At 49.4% G+C, this 23230-nt stretch overlaps 1 protein-coding gene and 1 long non-coding RNA gene across 5 annotated transcripts in view; one reads left to right on the top strand and one right to left on the bottom strand.

Annotated features, from left to right (window-relative positions):
* Positions 1-23230, top strand: part of LOC126996551 (serine-rich adhesin for platelets-like) — a 95818-nt gene that overhangs the window by 2717 nt on the left and 69871 nt on the right. The gene's annotated exons all lie outside the window — the stretch shown is intronic.
* On the bottom strand, positions 3931-13321 carry LOC126996553 (uncharacterized). The gene is made up of 2 exons (XR_007751257.1): positions 13190-13321; positions 3931-4050 (listed from the first exon to the last, which is right to left on the bottom strand). It is a non-coding gene; the product is annotated as an uncharacterized LOC126996553 (long non-coding RNA).

The raw sequence follows: 23230 nt of genomic DNA, 5'->3' as shown, positions 1-23230 counted from the left end.
TGTGTGTGTGTGTGTGTGTGTGTGTGTGTGTGTGTGTGTGTGTGTGTGTGTGTGTGTGTGTGTGTGTGTGTGTTTCTCTCGTCTGCTTGTCTGTTTGCCCTATATTTTTGTCTATCTGCATGTCTGTCTTCATTTTCTGTCTGCCTGAGTGTTTTTCTTCCTGTATGTCTGTTTCTGGGCCATGTACTTATGTGTGTGTGTGTGTGTGTGTGTGTGTGTGTGTGTGTGTGTGTGTGTGTGTGTGTGTGTGTGTGTGTGTGTGTGTCTGCTTTATGTCTGTCTTGATTGTCTGTCTGTCTGTCTGTCTGTCTGTCTTTCTCATTGTGTGCCTGGGATGATATTTTACGCCGTCTTAATTAGGTTGTTGATTCAATTTATATTTAATTAACAAGGATGTGATTTTTTTTGTCACGTATAATTTTTATTTTAATGTGTGTTTGTGTATATGTGTGTGTGTGTGTGTGTGTGTGTGTGTGTGTGTGTGTGTGTGTGTGTGTGTGTGTCTCTCTCTCTCTCTCTCTCTTTCCTTACATTTCAAAACCTTTTAAGTCTTTCTCCTTTACACTCTCACGTCAGCACCTGGATTTTTACCGCATTAGAGAAGGGAGAGAAAGAAGGAGGTATTTCTCTCCTTCTTCCTCCTCCTCCTCTTCCTCCTCCTTTTAACTCTCACCTCCTACCACTTTTATTCAGTTGACCAGAAAGGCAACATCTGTCCTCTCCCCCCCTCCACACACACACTTTCTCTCTCTCTCTCTCTCTCTCTCTCTCTCTCTCTCTCTCTCTCTCTCTCTCTCTCTTATTCTTTTATTCTTCCGCGTCTTATCTGCCCTGACGTGACCTGCCACACTTGCTCTGCTTCCTGCCTCTTCTCATGACCCTTTGGCACCTAGGAAGATAGTGAGAGAGAGAGAGAGAGAGAGGGGGGGGGCAATGGGGGAAGGTTACGTGAGGCGCCTTAACACCTGGGGATCTTTTTAAGTGACCGAGATGAAGTTCCGTGTGTGGTGATTGACTCTCTTGTTCCCCTGTACGTGTGTAGGCAGACGCTTCATTGTGGCTCCTCCTGAAGGTCGGTGCCTAACCTTGACGCTTCTCTCGTATGCTGTAGCCGTTAAATAAATCTTGACGGGGGCTCATGCGGGGATCTCACACCAATCTCAGACAGTCTGAAAGAGCGGTTTGTCGGCGGGACTTCATTGTGGGACCGTCCATATATGATGATACATTGAAGAAAATGTTCAAAAGTTATAGGATGAATTCGTGGATTGATTTGAGATGGGATTAGGTGTACAGGAGCTGCCTTGTATATGCGTACCAGCCTCTTGCAGATACCTTAGTTTCATTTTATGTTCATGTATATCGCTGTCTTGTGGTAAGTGTTCAACAACCGCTTAAATCACGCACACTTTATACCTCAGGCCACTTAAAACTCCATGAATTACAAGGATACTTACCAATCCGTCGAGAGAGGTACGACTCACACCCACACTCCCACTTAACATACAATGATCGCAGGATACAGAACGTTTGAAATAATGGGACAGCTCATCTTACTAGACAAACGGAATCCTTTTAGCGACCGCACCATTACTTCGAGACGCAGGACTCGACATAACACAAAGGATTCCCGCAAGATCCCATATGATCCTGCAGGAGTGCCTCGAATCCTACGCCACGGGTCACGGAGCGAAGGAGACAGGGGCACGCTCTCGCTATCCTTCACCCCCCGTCCCCCCTCAGCTTGCCTCATCTAATCCTACGTCCCTTACCCTCCCTATCCTTCCCATCCTCCCCGCCCCACAGCTTCCTAACCCGCTGCGTCACGCCCCTCGTCCACCCCACCTAGCACCCGACCCCACCATCGACCGGCTTCGCGTGGGCGTCTCGCGGGGCGTCCAGACAGCCTCAATCTCACCAGCCTCATTCTATACCAGCCTCACTCTGTACCAGTCCTACCTCACCCCAGCCTCACCTCATCACAGCCTCTCATTCAACCAGCCATACCTCACCCCAAGATCTAAATAAATTGATCTTGCTTCCCCCAATCTCAATCTTCACCAGCCTCACGCTCAACCAACCTCACCTCACCGCAAACCAATCTCTTCTCACCCAGCCTCACCTCACCCAGTCTGATCTCACTCCAGCCTCATTTCAGCTAAGCCGTTGCCCAACATGCTACTCCCTCCCGCCATCATTCTTTTCCTCACTCAATCCACACCTCTAAACCAGGTTCTTCACCCTTTACACCCTCACCTTATCCTCGCTTCGCCTAAAACATTAAACCATTCTCCCACACTCTCCCGACACCATCCTTTCCCTCACTCAGACCATCAAACCACTTCAGCACACCTCGCCACCCCGCATCCGCCGTACCCTGCCCAACCCCGCCCTCTCCCGCCCCTTCCCGCCCCGCCCCTATGAATCACCACTATATACTCTGCTGAATAGGGGCATTAAGCTGAGCCCGAGATGAACCCCGCCCTTGGCCCATCACCTCGGGGCAAGGGCGGAGGGGAAGTGGGTGCTGCTTGAGGTGGCTTCCGTTGAGAGGTCGAAGGCCGCTGATGAAGACTCTTTTTCTTCGGTCTGGGCGTGACAGTAAAGTGGATCTTCGCCACAAGGGGGATTCTTGTCTGAAGGAGGGTAATCATTATATCAGACAGTGGTTTAATTGGTGGCGATGGTGGTGGTGGTAGTGGTGGAAGTAGTAGTGGTAGTAGTAGTGGTAGTAGTAGTGGAAGTAGTAGTAGTAGTAGTAGTAGTAGTAGTAGTAGTCGACGTAGCAGAAAAACGTCACTTTGTCCTTTATGGAGCGGCAAATTGCTGGCTGGATTTTTTTTCTCTTTTATGTGCGTTTCCTGCTCCTCACCCTTCCTTTTTGTTTGTTAGTTTTACTACTACTACTACTACTACTACTACTACTACATAAATGATACCTCCACCCATGTTTATTTTCCCGACACATAATCATGGAGGGCTCCATAACTTGGAGGTCATTAGCCCCAACTCTGTTAGCTAATGACTGTGGCATCCAACCACATCACTAATAGTACCTAGCACTAAATCACCTATCATCTATTACGTCCAGATCCCCCTTTCCTTCCCTACTCAAGTCACTCCCGACCCACCCTAATGTCACTCTGCACCACTGTGGCTTCATAGTCCATACTACTACTACTACTATTACTACTGCTACTTCTACTATACTACTACCACTACTACACTACTACTACTACTACTACTACTACTACTACTACTACTGCTACTACTCTGACATCCACCATCACAATTACCACTACCCCCACCACCACCTTCACCACCACCACCACAACACGACAACGAACTAGCACCAACAAACAAACAAACAACAACAACAGCTACCCCATCACGCTCCCTCCCTAACAAGGCCACACATAACCTGGTCAAGTTGGCAGCGCGGTGACAGAAAAAAGCCTCGTTGTTCTCCTCCTTTGTGTCTCCGTCTGACTGGCTGTCGCGGGGGTGACGGACGAGTGGCCGCCGCTTCTGCTGATTGTTATACACCAGAGGGACGTGTTATCTCCAGGCGGGTGACTCGTGCTGTGGGTGTGACTTTAGAATTGTTGCTCCTTACGTTTGCTTGTGTTAGGTTTTATGGCCTGAGTGTAAGAAATGGGAGCTTTTGGTGAGGTTTGCTGCACACTGCTTATATTATTTTGCTACGACGAAACCTGTACGCGTCTATAACATATTCCTACACGCGTTATATATTGATAATGAAAATGTAATGACTCGGAATCAATCATCGTCATATGCATTCTCTTAAGAAATGAAACCCTTTTGCTTTTGGTGCTTATATTATTTTGCTACTACGAGACCTGTACGCGTCTATAACATATTTGTAGCCGCGTTGTGGCGGCTTGGGCAGGATAAATCAGAAGACCCGTCTTGTTTTACTCGCTTTTAATATGCGTGTAAACCTGAGCGAGGTAAAGAATACATCTCATCAACACTTGTCAGACAACACAATACAACACTTACAGCTACATCAGATACACCAAATGTCATCTTATCCTAATACACCAAATGTCACCTTATCCTACGACACAACATCAAACTAATAATACTCACAATTATTGAGGGGTCTAATAATAGCCTTGTAATCCGCCGCAACGGACTTGCGCTCTTGTCCCTTGTCTCCTCGCCTCCGGATGGAAGCCTCACCCTCCTATCCCTCGTCTAGTCGTGCAAAGGCGAAGTCGGAGGACACGTCCTCCACGTCTTCCCTTTCTTGCTTCCTTTAACAGTCTGCCTTCTCCGTTATTCCCTCACTCCCTTCAGGCCAGATTGTCCCCAGGACCAACAAGGGTGCCTCTGTCCGAAGGACCTAGGCCGTCTAATGGATTTTGTGACCTCTCGGGTCGAGGTGTCATAACATTCCAGACGATGAATTGCCTCCCATATCCCTTCTCACGTTACCTCTCTCTTCTCTCTTCGCTTCTCCACCTCCTCACTTCTCCACCTCCTTCATTCCCTATTCCCCTACATTACCACCTACCATTATAGTTACTATCTTACCTTATTACAAACATTTACCATCTTACATATACCATTATTACATGAAGACATTACGTGCAGTCCATAACGATATGACTTTACGTCATTAGTAACCCTCATACATACAACACATCGTAGGCGCGACTACACTCCCCCCGTTGGACACGCCAGGCGTGTTCAAGACATTAGCTAGACAAGGGCACGTGGTGAGGGAGGAACTGCGCCAGTGAGTGGAAAAACCCCGACATTTACGTTAAAGGACAGGCTGCGGGGGAAAAACTCCTCGGCGCAGTCGCTCCGCCACGGCCGGTGCACCAACACGTGCCATCTTGACCCTAGCAGCAACAAGGGCAGTGCGCCGGCAAGGTAAGGCCGGGCATCCCACACGATCCCGGCCAAACGGCACCCTCAACAGCGGGATAACGCGAAGGTACCCTACGTGGGAGGCTGGCATGACCGTCCACCGAGATACCCGCGAGCGGCGAAGCTGCCTTAGGAATCGGGACGACGAGACCGCCCAAGAAGTCAGAGTGACGAGACTGCCCAAGATCGTCAGTGGCCGAAACCGCCCACAAGTCAGTTTTGCGAGACCGCCCAAGAAGTCAGGGTGGCGAGACCGCCCAAGAAGTCTGTGTGGCGAGACCGCCCAAGAAGATGGGAGTGGCGAGACCGCCCCTACTCCCCAATGGCGAGACCGCCCAGAGTGGCGAGACCGCCCAGAGTGATGCGGAGTGGCGAGAGCGCCCCTACTCCGAGTTGGCGAAACCGCTCGGTACAACGTGGGTGGCGGAAGGCGCACTCTGAAACACACGCCGGTACCCGTAGCAGCGGAAGGCTACAGGCACTACACGCCCGGTACCGGAGCGTTACGCGGAGACTCCCTCCAGCAGACAGAGCTTGACCGGCGCACGGACCAGCGTTCGCTTGGCTGTCCTTAGAGAGACCTTCCTAACCAAACCATCGTCGCTCGGGTGGACGTGAGTGACCCGAGCCAGTGGCCACTGGTTCCGCGTGGTCTGTTCCCCCGTGACCAGCACCACATCCCCTACCCTGAGATTAGCCTGGGGACGGGTTTCCTTTTGTCGTCGCCTCAGTAGAGGGAGGTATTCCCTCAACCATCGTTTCCAGAACTGGTCGGCTAACCATTGTGCGTGGCGCCATCGCCGTTGATAGGCTTGTGCGATATCGGTAGGTCCTAGTGCCGGTGCCGGATCAGCCGCCCCCCGCAGCAACTGAGCCGGGGAGAGCGCCTCCGGCTCCCCTGCGGCATTAGGGACGGCAGTGATCGGCCTAGAGTTCACAACGTGTTCAATCTCGCAGAAAAGCGTGAGAAGACGGTCATCATCGAGGACCTGATCTCCTACGGTTGTCTGTATGATCCGCTTCACTGTGCGGATTTGTCTCTCCCACACACCACCCGCGTGTGGGGCTCCAGGAGGGTTAAAGCGCCACTGGATCCTGTCATCCGCCAAGGCAGCCTGGAAGGGACCATCGTCGTTCCAGGCCCCTGCCGCTTCTCGCAGCTCCTTCTCTACGCGAACCAAATTGGTACCGCAATCAGAACGCATGACTTTGGGTTTCCCCCGCCGGGTCATGAACCTGCGTATAGCTCGCAATAGCGCCGGGGAGTCCAAGCACGACAGGACCTCCAGGTGTATGGCCCTCGTCGTAAGGCAAGTGAAGATGCAACCCCATCGCTTCGTACGCCTCCTGCCGGTCTTAGTAAGGAGGGGCCCAAAACAATCCAGTCCCGTAGACGCAAACGGCGGTTGGCCCGGTGTGACTCTGTCTTCTGGCAGGTCGGCCTGCCGCTGATGTTTCGCGCACCAGTTAGCCCGCCTGCAGACCACGCAATGCTTCAACACGCGGTCAACAATGGGGCGGCAACACGGCACCCAAAATCTGCGCCGTAATTCAGCGATGGTGTGGGCTCTGCCCATGTGTTTAGCAGCTCTCTGGTGAACCTCTCGAACGACAACGACGGTGAGTGGGTGTGCTCTAGGTAAGAGGAGTGGCTCACGGGCACTAGGATCCAATGGGGCTTTGCGTAGCCGACCTCCCACCCTGATGGCGCCCGACGGGTCCAAGAAAGGTTCCAGGCTATAGATGTCTGACCGTTTGGATACCGGGCGCCCCCCTCGCAAGGCTGCCAAGTCTGCTGAATAACACTCGCTCTGTACGGCTCTTACTACGCGATGTTCGGCTCCGTCTAAATCCATGGCCGTCAACGAGGGCGATTGGCGGCGGCCCCTGTTTGGGCCGACCGTCCAGTCAAGGAAGCGGCGGAGAATCGCCACTGCCCGCAAAAGTTTCGTCCAGGTAGAATAACGGTTCCAAAGGGTGTACGGGAAGTCCTCCGTGGCGGAGGTCTCCGTAGTCAGTAGCACTGCCTCTCGTTCCTCTCGTTTCGTTTCAGATACGTCTAAGAGGCCAGTGGGAACTATAGGTAACCGTGGCCACTGTGCCTCCACCTCCATCAGGAACCGAGGACCGGTCCTCCAACGAAAATTGGCGAGTAGCTCAGCAGCTGTCAGCCCTCGTGAAGCGTCATCCGCCGGATTCTGGTGCGTGGGCACGTGTCGCCACTGGTCTGGCCGCGTTAGACCTTGAATGCTGGCGACCCTGTTGGCAACATAGGTCTTGAAGCGCCGACTCGGATTGTGAATGTACTGCAACACAATCATGCTGTCAGTCCACAGAATGATCCTATGTATCTCAACGGTAAGTTCTGCCTCCAGAGTCCTCGCGACTTGTGCCGCGAGGAGGGCTGCACACAGTTCCAGCCTGGGAATTGTTAATTGCTTCAGCGGAGCCAACCGGGCCTTCCCGTATATGAAAGCCACGCTCACCTCCTCGTCCGGTTGAGCGTAACGCAAGTAGCATGCCACCCCATAGGCTAACTGGGATGCATCCGCAAAAACGTGTAGGTCAGTATGAGTGTCTTCTGCCAAGGGCGTCGGACTGTAGCACCTTGGAATACTGAAGTCTGCAAGCGACTCCAGCTCTAATAGCCACACGCGCCATTTTTTCGCGGTCTCATCATCCAGAGTTTCATCCCAGCCCCGGCTTTCTCTACACAGCCCTTGGAAAAGTATCTTAGCTCGGATGACGAACGGCGCTAACATCCCTAGTGGGTCATAGACCGCGCTGTACATGCTCAGTATACCTCTTTTGCTGAGGGGTTTCAGAGGCACGCTAACCCGTACCGCGATATCGTCTCTCTCTGTGTCCCAGATTAGTCCCAGCGCTTGACTGACTGGTCGTACCCCCGTCTGCGGCCCGAGTTCCTTAACGACACCACTCCTCTCGTCCATCGGGATGGTCGAGAGTACCGGTTCGCTGTTGCTAGTCCACTTGGTAAGGTGAAAGCCCCCTTTCTCTAGGAGAGCAGTCAGTTCCCGTACCATCTCCATTGCCTCGGTCACGGTTGCGGTAGATAACAGAAGGTCATCTACATAGAAATTCCTCACCGCGCCTTCCACTCCAGGTGGGTGCTCCATCCCGTAATCCCTAAACGTCTTCCTCAGGGCGTAGGCAGCACAAGACGGGCTCCACACCCCGCCGAACAGATGGACTGTCATCCGAAAGGTGGTCGGCCTACCCGTCAAGCTCGGGTCCTCCCACCAAAGGAACCGCAAAGCGTCCTTGTGTTCCTCAGTTATTCGTACTTGGTGAAACATGGCCTCTATGTCTGCCATCACTGCGATGGGCTCTTGTCTAAATCGGACAAGGACCCCTAACAACTTATTATTCAAATCGGGGCCCTGGCGGACTTGTGAATTGAGCGAAACTCCATCTTGGCCTGCGGCACAGTCGAACACTACTCGCACCTTCTCTGGTTTGCGAGGGTTAAAGACTGGGTGGTGGGGAAGGTACCAGGTCCTTTTACCCGTGGTGAATAGTTGGTCGATCGGTACTTTCTCTGCATGCCCCATCATCAGTAGTTTGTCAATTTCTCGGGCATATCTTTCTCGCAGGGTCGGATGTCTGGAAAGCCGCGCTCTCAAGCTATTCAGTCTGTGCTCGGCCATCCTACGGTTGTCCCGTCTGGATTCAGTGTCTTTCTTGAAAGGGATCGGGAACACGTAATGCGAACCCCATTTGTCGACTGTCTCATCCCAGAGTCTCAGTACCGCCCTGTCATCTACCGATAGGCCTTCCTTTTCTGGAGTACTCATCTCTGGTTCCTCCATTTCCCAGAATAAGCGTACTTGTTCTTCTAGCGTTGCCTGTACGCTGTTCCCTTCCCCTTCTTGTTCGAAGATGGTCAAACAGCTATGTGCAGTAGCGGTAGGATCTAATTTTGTCGGTGTAAGTGGTCCGTTGACGGTCCATCCTAATGCGGTGCGTACAGCAAAAGGCTCTCCATCGCCTGCCCTCCTCACCTCCAGGGGCCGCATAGCAAGTGGGTTGTCTAGTCCAATAAGTAGGTCCACTCCGCCTAAGTCTCCATTGGTTATATCCAGACCTCGAAGGTGGCTCCAACCGTTCACTTCGTCTCCCTGTGCTACGTGGGACCCAAGGGCCTGTGGGAGTTCCGGGACCACTAGCACGTTGTGCATAACGATAGCCTGCTGCCCGCGCGTGCCCCGCACTCTTACGTGAGTCTGCATCACAGTCGTGCGTGTTTCATGCCCCAATGTGCTGATCTCTATTGTAGTTGGGACTCCCCCCACCGATAGTCTCTTCGCCAAGGACTTGGTGCAATATGAACGATCACTCCCTGTGTCTAGCAGGGCCAAGGCTCGCACGCCCCTGGGTTCTCTACCCCCTACAGCTCCGACCCTAACCTCCACGATCGGTAAGGCAGTCTTATGGTACTCTGCTAGTCATTTTTCACCTTCTTCTTTGAGCTTCGTCGGGTTACTCATGACAGAAGCTGCGTTGCTACCCGCTGTTGTTGGTGTCATGGTTCGTGCGACCTCACCTGGGGAGACCCTCGTGCTCCGTGCTGGTCGTACCTCACTGTCTCTTCTCCATCGCTCTTTCTGGTCCTCAGACCCTTGGTAAGGCATGCGCCTCGCTGATGAGGAGAAATGCTCGGCACTCCCCCGTCCTCGTGCCGGACGCGTTGCTCCGAGAGGTGTCATTGCACCATGAAGTAGGATTGAGTGTTTACCTCCACAACCTATTTCCCCGCATACGGATGTGCTCGTGCAAGTGGATGAGTTGTGTCCTTTGCCTAAGCACAGGTAGCAGGCACGGTACCTAATGACCACGGACTTCCGAGAGCTCGGATCCATTCGCTTGAACGCTCGGCAATCTCTGAGAGGGTGGTTCGATAAGCACAAACAGCATTCCTCGCTCGCTTCCGCCCCACTCTTGGGTTTAGTGTCGTCTGCTTTCGGCTTATTTGTCATTGATTTCTCCGGGCCCCGTTCCCTTGGTCGTACCGATCGCATGATCGTCACGGTCTCGGCTACGTAATTAATCAGATGCTCTAACGTCTCCTTCTTGTAACTCCTCCGTCGTTCCTCTACATAGTATCGGGTCTCGTGGGACTGAGGTAGGCAACCAATTACGTCCCGTCGCAACAGCTCTGCCGCTCCAGAGCTAGATCCCCCTTGAGCGTGGAGATGGAGACTATACTCTCTTAGGTCCGCATATACTTGCCTGACGCCAGTCAGGTCCCCTTCTTCCATTTTACTACGTTCCCTTAACTTTTCCAGTAAGCGCTGAGTCTTTCCGACCTTCAGACCGAAGTTGTCACCGAGGTATTCCAAAGCCTCCTGATACCCCCCCTCTGCTCCATAAGCCTGGATCATTTGCAGATACTGCTTGGACACCGGTTCGTCGCAAACCTCTGCCAAGAATCTCAGACGATCTTCGTCCGTATAATCCCTGTGCGCCACCACGGCACGGAAGTGCTTAATGAATCGCACGTAACTGTCCCTCGTCTTACCATCGAATCGCGGTAACGCCGGGGTTGGTAGTGGGCCCACGTACTTTGCGCTCCAGTATCTCCGACTCTTTCTCCGCTCACGGTCCTTAAGACTCTGTTGCCCATACTCTATGTCCGGATCGGGTCGTACTCTTGAGGCTCGGCGTCTGTGAGACGCGCTTCTCTCGTCCGACTCAGTGGACGGGGAACTACTCGGAGGGCACCATGAGCTTCCTCCACCGTTACGTTTGACGCGGCCTCTGGACTCCCCCCGGTGAGGGGGGCTCCAACTACGTTCTGATGACCCTCTCGTGCATGTGTGCCTTGCAGTTGTCCAGTATCCTTCTCTCTCGAGCGAGTCTCGGTCATCAACACTACGACGTCTGACGTAACGCCAACGGTTCTGGCTTCTGCCCTCCTCCGCCCGTGGATTAATTTCGCGACCGAGGCTTCTTCGACCTGTTCCCCCTCGGGACCGGCTACGGCACACAAATGGGCTGCGTCCTCCTACGCCTAGTCCTTCGCGTGTGCGTGGGTCACGTCGTTCGCGAGATCTCCCCCGAGATGGACTGCGCCGTGCAGCAGCATTTACATGAACGGAAGCACAACGCTCAAAGCTACATCCGTGTGACCCGTTTCGGGGTTGATGGCAGCTCTCGCCACCACTCTCCTTCTCTTTCCCAACTTCAACGTTGTGGGGCGACTCCTCACCCCAGATTTCTCTCACTAAACTTCGCCCCGCGGTGGCATCCAGCGTCGACAGCGACAATCTCAGGAGATCCTTCTTTCCGGTTTCGTCTAGCGTCGCCAGGTACTCCCTCGGAGCCAAGTGAAGCGTGACGTCGGTTCTGGTTGCGGTGGTTTGGGGCCCGATACTTCCGATGTTTCTCTGGTTCGCAACATTTCCTGTTCTAATGGCATCTGTCGTTTCCTCACCTTCGTGGTACTGCCCTGGTGCATCGGTCGACCCTAGGCTCCGGCCCCCTTCGTTAGGAGAGGGGGGTTGAAGGTCAGCAAAGGGGTCCATGGCTGCTTCAAGAACGACCGCCGAGTCCGGTGTCTAACGTCGGGTCGAGTCTTTAGTCTGGCAAGAGTGTCTGCGTCTGAAACGGTGTCAGATGGTACTACAAGCACCTTACGTAACTCCACCACAGAGGCAACGACAGCCCTAGAAGCGGCTGCCTTGCAACGTATTCAGCCAACGCCAGCCTCTCACCTAGTTTGTTAATCTCCGTGACGTCTCAATCATCAGTCTCCCTTTCTCTGTCACTCCACCGGAGCCGAACCATGCCCAGTGGCAACGTCAGGAGACCTACCTGCTCCTATGGTTCGCGCATCGTTCATTAATCATTCCAAACCTGACAAAGAAGACGTGCCCATCCGTATTGAATAGTGATGATGATGCAACACCAATGTGTTCCCTGCAACCCTCGACACCTTAATCCCCCAATACGTAACAGTGGCGACACAACACTAATGTGTCGCCTGCAACACTCGACAATGTAATCACCCAAAGCTGATATGTCACGTGCAACGCCTGACACTAATCACCCAATAAGTAACACTGGCGACACAACACTAGTGTGTCGCCTGCAACACTCGACAATGTAATCACCCAAAGCTGATATGTCACGTGCAACGCCTGACACTAATCACCCAATAAGTAACACTGGCGACACAACACTAGTGTGTCGCCTGCAACACTCGACACTGTAGTCACCCAACGCTGATATGTCACGTGCAACACCTGCCACTAATCACCCAATACGTAACAGTGGCGACACAACACTAATGTGTCGCCTGCAACACTCGACACTGTAGTCACCCAACGCTGATATGTCACGTGCAACACCTGCCACTAATCACCCAATACGTAACAGTGGCGACACAACACTAATGTGTCGCCTGCAACACTCGACACTGTAGTCACCCGACGCTGGTATGTCACGTGCAACACCTGACACTGTAATCACCCAATGCTGATGTCACTTGCAACACCTGACACTAATCACCCAATCAGTAACAGTGGCGACACAACACTTGACAATGTAATCACCCAACACTGATATGTCACGAATATGTCACGTGCAACACCTGACACTGCAGTCACCCTAAAGTAACAGTGGCGACACAACACAACACTAATGTGTCGCCGGCAACACTCGGCAATTGGTCATCCGTAATGAACAGTTTCTCATCCCACAAGTCACTCAAGACGTCACGGTACCTCTTTCCTGCGGTCACCGACTCGCCCCGTGTCGAGAAAGCACTGAGCGACGCCAATCACGCCCAACACAAGGCACCAAGCGGCTCCAGCGCAGTCACCAATCACTAGTCACTCTCATACCTGTGGGTGCAGTGAAGTAAGCTGAATGTTTTGTTGCCTGGTGGCCAGTGTGTCGGCGAAAGTTTTCCTTTAACTCCCGTAGATGTCTCCTCGCCCAAGGCTGTCGGTGGCGCGGCGTAGAGGAGCAGCGGCGGCGGCAGCGGCCCTGGACACCGTTCTCCGCCCGCGCCCCTTCTCTCGGTCCTTGCAGTTGGCACTCCAATCGCCGATAGACCCGCTAATTGTTTACTGTAGCCGCGTTGTGGCGGCTTGGGCAGGATAAATCAGAAGACCCGTCTTGTTTTACTCGCTTTTAATATGCGTGTAAACCTGAGCGAGGTAAAGAATACATCTCATCAACACTTGTCAGACAACACAATACAACACTTACAGCTACATCAGATACACCAAATGTCATCTTATCCTAATACACCAAATGTCACCTTATCCTACGACACAACATCAAACTAATAATACTCACAATTATTGAGGGGTCTAATAATAGCCTTGTAATCCGCCGCAACGGACTTGCGCTCTTGTCCCTTGTCTCCTCGCCTCCGGATGGAAGCCTCACCCTCCTATCCCTCGTCTAGTCGTGCAAAGGCGAAGTCGGAGGACACGTCCTCCACGTCTTCCCTTTCTTGCTTCCTTTAACAGTCTGCCTTCTCCGTTATTCCCTCACTCCCTTCAGGCCAGATTGTCCCCAGGACCAACAAGGGTGCCTCTGTCCGAAGGACCTAGGCCGTCTAATGGATTTTGTGACCTCTCGGGTCGAGGTGTCATAACATTCCAGACGATGAATTGCCTCCCATATCCCTTCTCACGTTACCTCTCTCTTCTCTCTTCGCTTCTCCACCTCCTCACTTCTCCACCTCCTTCATTCCCTATTCCCCTACATTACCACCTACCATTATAGTTACTATCTTACCTTATTACAAACATTTACCATCTTACATATACCATTATTACATGAAGACATTACGTGCAGTCCATAACGATATGACTTTACGTCATTAGTAACCCTCATACATACAACACATCGTAGGCGCGACTACAATATTCCTACACGCGTTATATATTGATAATGAAAATGTAATGACTCGGAATCAATCATCGTCATATGCATTCTCTTAAGAAATGAAACCCTTTTGCTTTTGGTGCTTATATTATTTTGCTACTACGAGACCTGTACGCGTCTATAACATAATTCCTACAGGCGTTATATATTGATGATGAAAATGTAATGACTCGGAATCAATCATCATCATATGTATTCTCTTAAGAAATGGAACCCTTTTGTTTGGTTTTCTACGCTTCTATGCTACTGTTAAACCTGGCCGTGTCTATAACATATTTCTACATACGTTATAATATATGTAATGATAATATAAAGACTCGAAATCAATCATCGTGGTATGTGTGCTCTCATGTCTTCATAAATATAATTACAAATACGGAAAATGTCGGAAGGGAAAACAACAACAATATTCGCTACTCTATCTAACATGTCTTGACTTGTCTGGACGTGGCTGTGTTGCAACATATATTCCACTTCCCATTCCATTACCCTTCCCGCGGCCCTGTTTCCCTATAGGCCAGCGGCTTCCTCTCATCTAATTAGTGCAACGCTGTGGAGCCTAAGCGAGTAACGGAGAGAGAGAGAGAGAGAGAGAGAGAGAGAGAGAGAGAGAGAGAGAGAGAGAGAGAGAGAGAGAGAGAGAGAGAGAGAGAGAGAGAGAGAGAGAGAGAGAGAGAGAGGGTGGTGGTGGGGGTTTGACTGTTACATGTGTTCGGTAGATCCATTGGGCTTCCTCCCCGGCTGCTCACTTGAAGAGGAGCGAACAGGCAAGCAAGTGGAGTGTTATTGCCTTGTGTCGTTGTGCTTTAACCTGGACCTTTCGTACCCACCTCAGTCTGCCTTCGTAATGTACCTGCGTCACCCTTACCACGGCCTTGTTTGTTCCTCGTTTTTCTTTTGTTTTTGTTTTGTAAGTTAGTGATGAGGACGAGCTAATAATGTGCGTTGTTGCCTCGATGTTCCATGTCTGTGTAGCTGTAATGGATAAAGCAAGTGTCTTTCTTTGCCAATAACACATATCCTTATCCTGCGTCTGTGTAGCTGTAATGGATAAAGCAATAGTGTTTTTCTTTGCCAATAACACATATCCTTATCCTGCGTCTGTGTAGCTGTGATGGATAAAGCAATAGTGTCTTTCTTTGCTAATAACACATATCCTTATCCTGCGTCTGTGTAGCTGTGATGAATAAAGCAATTTTGCCTTTCTTTGCCAGTAACACAGATATCTATTCCATGTCCCTGTAGATGTAGCGGGTAAAGTAATAGTCCATCTCTTTGCCACATGATATTAACTTATATTCGGCGTGTTTGTTGATGCAGTAGATAGAGCAACAGTACTCCTTCTCTGCCCCATGATGAAGAGCCGATTGTAATGTCTAGGTTAGCACAGTTTACCGTCCTAGTTCTTCCCAGGTTAGGTCTGGTGGAGTTACGGTTCTCACTGATGTCCATATTCTCAAACGTATCGGGCTTCCATTCCAGCTATTTTCCAAAGCCATAGTGCAGACTAACCTGGTTTTCATGGGTGATTTATCCCGTTCAAGGTGCAGAAGTCCATGCAAAATCCAACACATCAGTAGCACACGGCACACAAGAATGGCTAATAAACTCGGGTGCTTCAGTTTTTATTTCTTCTCCTTCATCCATCCTCGATCGTTATTCTACTTTTCTTCCATCCAGGTTCCTTCTTATTTCATCCATCTCTTTTCGTTCCTCCACTGACTTCTTCCTTCTTCATCCATTCCTTTGTTTTCGTCTTTTTCTCGTCCTTTCTTTATTTTCCTTTCCTTGTCTTGCTTTCATTTTCCGTTTAGTTCCTCTCATTCATTCATGAAATACCCAGGAACTTCGACGAGAGGCTTTTCAAACAGACGTATATCGAAGTGCTGATACGTTCAATTAAGAATACGGGCTTCAGCGAGTTACTTGAGACAGGAAGGTGAGGGAGTCTGGGGATTAAAGACAGACATTGGAGACGGGCTGAATCCCTTGTCTAAGCATGTATAAAAGCGATATTTGTAGCTTGAATAGGAAACTTACTTGAGACAGGAAGGGGAGGAGTCTGGGCATTAAAGACAGACATTGGAGACGGGTAAATAAATCCGTTGTCTAACTAAGCATGTATAAAAGCGATATTTGTAGCTTGAATAGGGAACTTGCCCCTTTATTGTCGACTACACCGCACTCTGGTGGCGGAATTCTCAATCAAGCGATGGGAAAAGTGGATCGTTGGCGTTTTTTTAATCAGTGATATCGCGCGCAGTCATTGCACTCACTGACGTTTATTCTTGCCACTGGCTCATCAGCTTCATTTGATTTGTCGCTTCCCGTGCTGTTAATTGTCATGTTTCTTTTGTTTCTTTTCGGTTCACTGTTTCAATTCGTCGTGAGGTAAGAGCCGGAGCTTCGAGCAGTGCGTTGGTGAAGCAATTGGGATTCATATACTTTTGACGCTCTGAGCACCGGTATGCCGTGTGGGACATATACTGGCCTTACTCTTGGTGAAGCCCTTTTCTTTCTTAATCAAGGGTATAGTAAGAAGAGGAAATGGCAGAAGGTACAGGTGGGGGAGAAGGAAAGGCAGTAGGAGTGTATATATAGCTGTATGGTGTATGTTCGTTAATTGCTCTGATGTTGCTATTATTTATCTTGGCACCTAATATTCGTATACCCTCGGAGAAGAAACCCACCACTGATCTCTCACCCCTCCTCTCAGCCCCCCCCCACCACCAGCCTCGAACTTAAGGTAGGGTGACCGGCATTTTTCTCTCCCTCCCGCCCCTGAAAAATATCTCCTTCCTCTTTATCTCTGCCCCGAACCGTGAAGCGTAAAATGGTTATCTTTTGTTTATGTGGGTCGTGGGTCGCGGTGCCAGTCCTCGTTAGTGGTGGTGGAGGTTTGGTGGTGGTGGTGGTGGAGGTGAGGCAAGTACCGAGGTAGTGGAGGTGATGGGAGAGTGAGTGGTTTTGGTAACAGTGGTGGAATGACAGGTGTTACGAGGAAGGTAGGTAGCAGCGTTGCCAAATTATCGTACACACCGTATTGTATTTTCGCAATTTCTGGCTGATATCTATAGCAAAAACAAACAAACAAACATCAATAAATAACAGTTTTAACGCAAACTTTAATATGCTTTCGTTATTTGTGTAGGTACGAGAGTTTTGAGGCTTAAAAATTATGAATACAATGTGGTGAATACGATAATCTGGCAACGCTGGTAGGTAGTGTTATGATTGATTATTGGGGCAGAGGAAGTACCAAGATAGCAACGTCGCCAGATTGTCGTACTCCGCCCCTTATGTTTGCCGATTTCCGACCCCAAAACCGCCTCTTCGACCCCAATAACTGCCTTCATATATAGTTATCGTTAAAATGGTAAATTATTGGTGTTTTTTGGTAATAGCTATGGTTCAGAAACCGGTAAATACGAGGCTCCGAGTACGACAATCTGACAACGGTGCAAGATAGTGACAGTAGTGAAGGTGATGGAAGAGCAGTTATGGTGGTGGTGGTTATGGTGGTGGTGGAAATTACATCTATTACGAGTAAGGTAATAAATGAAATGGTGACAGGGACATTAATACGTGCGGTGGTGACCAAAGTAGCGGAGAAAACAAGATAGGTAATGGATAAGGACGAGGCTCAGGGGCGCAGTTGGTAGTGGAAGAGCCCGAAGTTACAGCGAAATGGATGATGATAGAACTGATTGTGGTGATACAGGTTAATTTAGGTTGTGATGTAGGTTCAGGTGATGTAGATTGTTGCGATAGTGGAATACCCGGTGATTGTGGTGATGGTGATGGTGATAACTGAATGTGGTGATACAGGTTATTGAAAGTAGTCGCTGGTGATATAAATTTCTCTGATAGTGGAACCGCTGGCGATGGTGATGGTGATGGTGGTGATATCCTCTCGTTCTGTGTTCCTTCGTCGGAGCAGGGTCTACCGGGCTTTTTTGTTGCTGGTTTCGTTTTTTCCCTTGAGCTGCTTCCCTTGACGTTAAAAAAAAATAAGGAAGCGTCTTTGTCCCCGCCACGCCACGCCCCGATACAGAATCATATGTTGTGTTGACGTAAAAAAAAAAAATAATAACAAGGAAGCGTCTCTCTCCCCGCCACGCCACGCCCCGATACAGAATCATGTGTTTTGTGTTGACGTGAGAAGCAGCGAGGATAACAGAATCGTGTGGACGTCGGAGAACTGTTAGTGGCGGTGGTGAAATAACTTTGTGTGGTGGTGGTGGAGGAGCTAACGGAGGGACAGAATAGGTGATTGTGGTCTTGGGAAAGCTGAAAGTGGCGGTGCTGGAAACTGTGCTGGAAAAAAAAAATATTGGTGGTGGAGGAAGAGGAGGAGGAGGAATTGGAGGTAAAGTAATTAGTGGTGGTGGTGGTGGTGGAGGAAGAGGTGGAGGAGGAATTGGAGGTAAAGTGATTAGTGGTGGTGGTGGTGGTGATGGTGGAGGAGGAGAAATTAGAGGTAAAGAAATTAGTATTGTTATTGGGTAAGGTTGTGAAGTTGAGGGCATACGCTATAGCTGCGCGTGACTTCGGTGCTCATCTCCGTAGGATTAGCCCTTGGTGGTGGTGGTGGCAAAATTTGTGGAGGACGAGGTAGCAGCGGCGCATGGGTGGAGGTGGAGATGGAGTTCGATGTCCACTTTAAGGTGTCCGAACGTGCCTGGTCTGCATGGATGTATTTCACCTTCAGAGGACGAGACTAAGGAAGGTGGGGGAAGAGGTGGGGGAAGGGGGGAGGTGAGCAAGAAATCAGACACGTTAGTAATGCATGTGGCGGGGCTTGGCAGGGACGAAGAGGAAGGGGAGGGAGGAGGAGGTGTTGCAGGTTGAAGAGAGGGGCTATTGCAGCACATACTACGGAGTTTTTTTTACTTGTTGTAGGGACAGGAGAAAAAATTGGGACCTTTGTAGAACATGACGCATTGGTGGTGTGTGCCAGTGTCTGGGAGGAAGCGGTGCACAGACTGAGTTTATTTTAGCACACAAGGCAGTGGCGTGTGTGTATGCAGCAAATCGAGAGCGTAAAACTAGAAGGGACGAACTGCACAGCCCATACAGGAAGTTTACCTTTTGTTTGCCTTTACATACTCGTGGGTTATAAACGTACTGGGAAGGAGGGAGCCATCACAGAAGACATCTCACCACAAAAGGCGTATCAATTAACGTACCTGAGGGGCTGAGACGCGGTGGAAGGGACGGGCATCACAGAAGGGGGTTCCTCCATTGCATTCCCGGCATATACGTAGCAGACGACGCAGAAGGTGGGTCGGAAGGGGATCGCATGGTAGCGGGGCACATGAGGTGATGAGAAGGGCGCCGTATGAAGGATCAAGGTTGGAAAAGCCTCTCACAGAAGTTGCTGGGTTTTTAATGGACTGTTTTGTGATTTTAGTGATAGTTTTACACGACGTCTGCATCTTGAACTCAAATATCACCCATGAAAACCCGGTTAACCTTTTCTCTGTTCTTGATAAATAGTCGTAGTGGAAGTCTGGAAACACCCCGAGTCGTGCGAGCAGCTAAGAGGAGAGTATCAAGACACCTCTCCACCCGAAACTGACCTCTCTTCTGACCTCTCGTTCTTTTTCTTTTACTGGAGCAGCGTCTGGCGTTCTTTTTTGTTGCTGTTCTTTTATTTTTCGCCTTTGAGCTGCCTCCCTTGCCGTAAAAAAAAAAAAGGAAGCGTCTTTTTCCCCGCCATGCCTCGCCTCGAAACTCCCATGCCTCGATGCTGGAGGAATAAAGACGCTAATAGGAAAGGAATGATACGTGACGTGGTGGTGGTGCGCGCGTGGCGGGGCGCAGCGGAAGGGTCTTGTGTTGGGTGGTATTTCTGTCCCCGCTCCGCCTCCATGCATGAGAAACACAGGTAGGGAGTGTGAGGGTAGAGATACGCGGCGAAGGAATGGCTCATGCATGCCAATAGGGGCGTCGCGGGAATGGGATTACGTGCCATGATGTAAATGTCAATTCCTTCCATGAAATGCTTTGACGATCTTTATAGTTTCCTTTTGCGTGAAATATAGACGAAAAAACTAGGGTCCATGAAATGATTTGGTTAACGATCTTTTTTTGGATGTAGCTCGGAGAGGAAAATAATAATGATACTGATTTCCCAGCCAGATAAATGATAACGTGTGTGTGTGTGTGTGTGTGATGGGTGTTTGGTGACGCAGGAAGATGAAGGGATAAAAAAATGAGCAGTGTTATAGCAATCAAGAATTTATATGAATAAAAAAAAATACGATAACATACACACATAATACTTTACACGCGTATGATAATAATATGATGGTAAAGTATTGTTTATTATGACTGAAGAGACAGATAAGATAAGAAGAAATGTAGCACAGACATTGACGGTATGCAAAACAAGATAATTAGTTTCGGCGCTATCTTAATTAACCAGGGTTCTGATAAGACTTAATTTTATTCTCCATCTTTATCCTCCAATCCAAAAGGAGAGTTGTTGACGTGACAGAAGACTAAGGACCTGCTTTTTTATTTTATTTATGGTGGTGGGTTAAGGGAAACATGACTAACAATAAAAGGAGAGATAAAGGGAGGGGAAATCAAAGGTGGCTGTAGATAACATTAGGAAAGGGTGTGATACGGACAATATTGGGACGAAGAGGACGTGAAAATGTGAACCGGATCAGCTCTTCACTAGAACACACACACACACACACACACACACACACACACACACACACACACACACACGTGGCGCGGCACTCATGTGGTTAACAGACACTCTATACGTCTGGCCGCGTCAATGCACCTTCCTATCTCTTTCCTTCCCTAGCCACTCCCTTTCCCCTTGAATCGTATCCTGTCTTCCTTTTTCTCTTCATCCTTTATAATTATACGACCGCTTTATCTTTCCCTGATTGTAAGGTTGTTTGTTTGATTAAGGAATGGGAGGGGAGTTGGTGAATGTCTTACTATCAGGAGATGCCTTGTGTTGGTAGTCTGACCTCTCCTCTGGTAGTCTCCTTGTATCCTTGTGTATCCTCCCTGGCTGATTCTGTCGCAATAGTGTCATAAAAGTGTAACAATCTTCCCTTTGACAAGCTTCATTTCCGTCTTCTTCACCTCGATGTCTAATGAGGCGGTGATTCAAGCGTCTGGTGAGTGTTTGGTTGACGTCGGTTCAGTAGCAGACCTCGTAAGATAAACCATGAGTGCTGTGGTGTCTTTATCCATGTGTTAAGTGATTCATCTTTCCCCTGCTTCCCGTCGTTGTCACTTCCGCCTTTCCTGCCTATCGCCGCCTGCTTCCTCCTCCTTAACGTCCAGTCCACCCTGCTTGCCACCTCCTTACTGAGCCTCTTTCACTGCCTGCACTTCCCCGTCTCTCCCTCTCCCACTCTCCCTCTCCCTCACCCTTTTTTTGATGACTGGCCTTTTTACCTCGCTCAATCATCTTTCCTCCTTCCCTCCCTCCTTCCGCCGCGACTTCCTTCCTCTTGATAAGTCCGTCAGTGAGTTTATTCATTCGGCCATTCAAAATTTCATGGTGTGTCAATTAGCCGTTTAGTTAGTCAGGCAGGCAGTTAGTTAATGGGCCAGGCAGCTGTTTATTCTATTCATTTCTTCATTTTTTCCATCGATCGTTCTTTGGTCATAATCTCTTTCCTTCCCTCCTTCCTTCATTCATTCATTCATTCATTCCATCGATTGTACATTTGTTCGTCATTTACTCCTTCCTTCCTTCCTTCCTTCCCTCCCTCCTTTTCTTCCCCCCTCTTCCTCTATTCCTTCCTTCCTTCCTTCCTTCCTTCATTCATTCATTCATTCATTCCTTCATTCATTCATTCAGTCCATTGATCGTTCATTTGCTCGTTATTTACTCCTTCCTTCCTTCCCTCCCTTCCTTCCTTCCCCCCCTCCCTTTCTTCCCCCCTTGCTCTATTCCTTCATTCCTTCCATTCATTCATTCATTCATTCATTCATTCCATCGATTGTTCATTTGCTCGTCATTTACTTCTTCCTTCCTTCCCTCCTTCCTTCCTTCCCTCCCTCCCTTCCTTCCCCCCTTCCTCTATTCCTTCCTTCCTTCCTTCATTCCTTCATTCAGTCAGTCAGTCAGTCCTTTGCTCTCTCGTGTGCTCGTTCGTCGGTTAAATCAATCACTCAATCATTCATGTCGCTTCGTTTGGACTGCGCCTGCCACAAGTCAACCTCATTAAAGACCAACTGAGCCTCAACCACCACCACCACCACCACCACATGCTGCTACCGCCACAACTTCGGCCCGCAAGACAAAGACGTGGGCTGCAGGGAGTTGTTGTGGTGGCGGGGAGGTCACGAATGAGAAAATCCTGCTCCTCTGTGATTTACTCCTTCTCCTTTTGTTTTCTGTGAATTATATTTCTCTTCTTGTCTCATTCGTCTCCTGTTGTCCTCCTCCTCCTCCTCTTCCTCGTATATTCCTTTCCTCCATGCCCTAATACACCGCTCTCTCTCTCTCTCTCTCTCTCTCTCTCTCTCTCTCTCTCTCTCTCTCTCTCTCTCTCTCTCTCTCTCTCTCTCTCTCTCTCTCTCTCTCTCTCTCTCTCTCTCTCTCTCTCTCTCTCTCTCTCTCTCTCTCTCTCTCTCTCTCTCTCTCTCTCCTCTCTCGCTCTCTCTCTCTCTCTCTCTCTCTCTCTCTCTCTCTCTCTCTCTCTCTCTCTCTCTCTCTCTCTCTCTCTCTCTCTCTCTGTCATCCTTTCCTTCCACTCCTTCCTCCTATATCTTTTGTTTTTTCCATTTCCTCTTTCGCCTGTTCCTCGACTCCATTTCTCTCTTTCCTTTTCTCCATCTTTAGTTTTATTCTCTCCCTCGTCATTGTCCTTGTTCTCTGTTTTCTTATTCGTTCTCTTCCTACCTTCCTCCTCTTCGTCCTTCTGTTTCTCTACTTCCCTATCTCCTCCTCCTCTATATTTCATTTGTTCTATTCCTGTGCCCCTTCTTCCTCCATCTTTTTCTTTTTCCTTTCCTCCTCCTCTTTCTCCTCTTCCTCCTCCTCCTCCTCCTCTTTCTCTTCCTTCTCCTCCTCGTTTATCTTGTTTTATTGCAATTCACAATACAGCGGAGACAGGCATAAGCTTACCATTTATTACCCGCACATGCTATTAAGGATTTCCGGCGATGGCATTTGCAATAGTGATCATACTAATAGAAAACAATTATAACAGTGATAATAGTAATGGTGCTGATAATGATAATAGTGACAGTAATAATAATAATAATGATAATAATAGTAATAATAATAATAATAATAATAATAATAGTGATGAAATAACAGTAATAATAATAATAATGGGAACTCGAATGGCCTACTTCTGTTCCTACTGCTCCTCCGCATCCTCCTCCTTTTCCTCCTCTTCCTCCTCCTCCTTCT

Source organism: Eriocheir sinensis, chromosome 10 (genome assembly GCF_024679095.1).
Source record: "Eriocheir sinensis breed Jianghai 21 chromosome 10, ASM2467909v1, whole genome shotgun sequence".
NCBI classification, from domain to species: domain Eukaryota; kingdom Metazoa; phylum Arthropoda; class Malacostraca; order Decapoda; family Varunidae; genus Eriocheir; species Eriocheir sinensis.
Note: the sequence above shows the minus strand (reverse complement) of the source record. Positions and strands in the feature narration are given on the sequence as shown.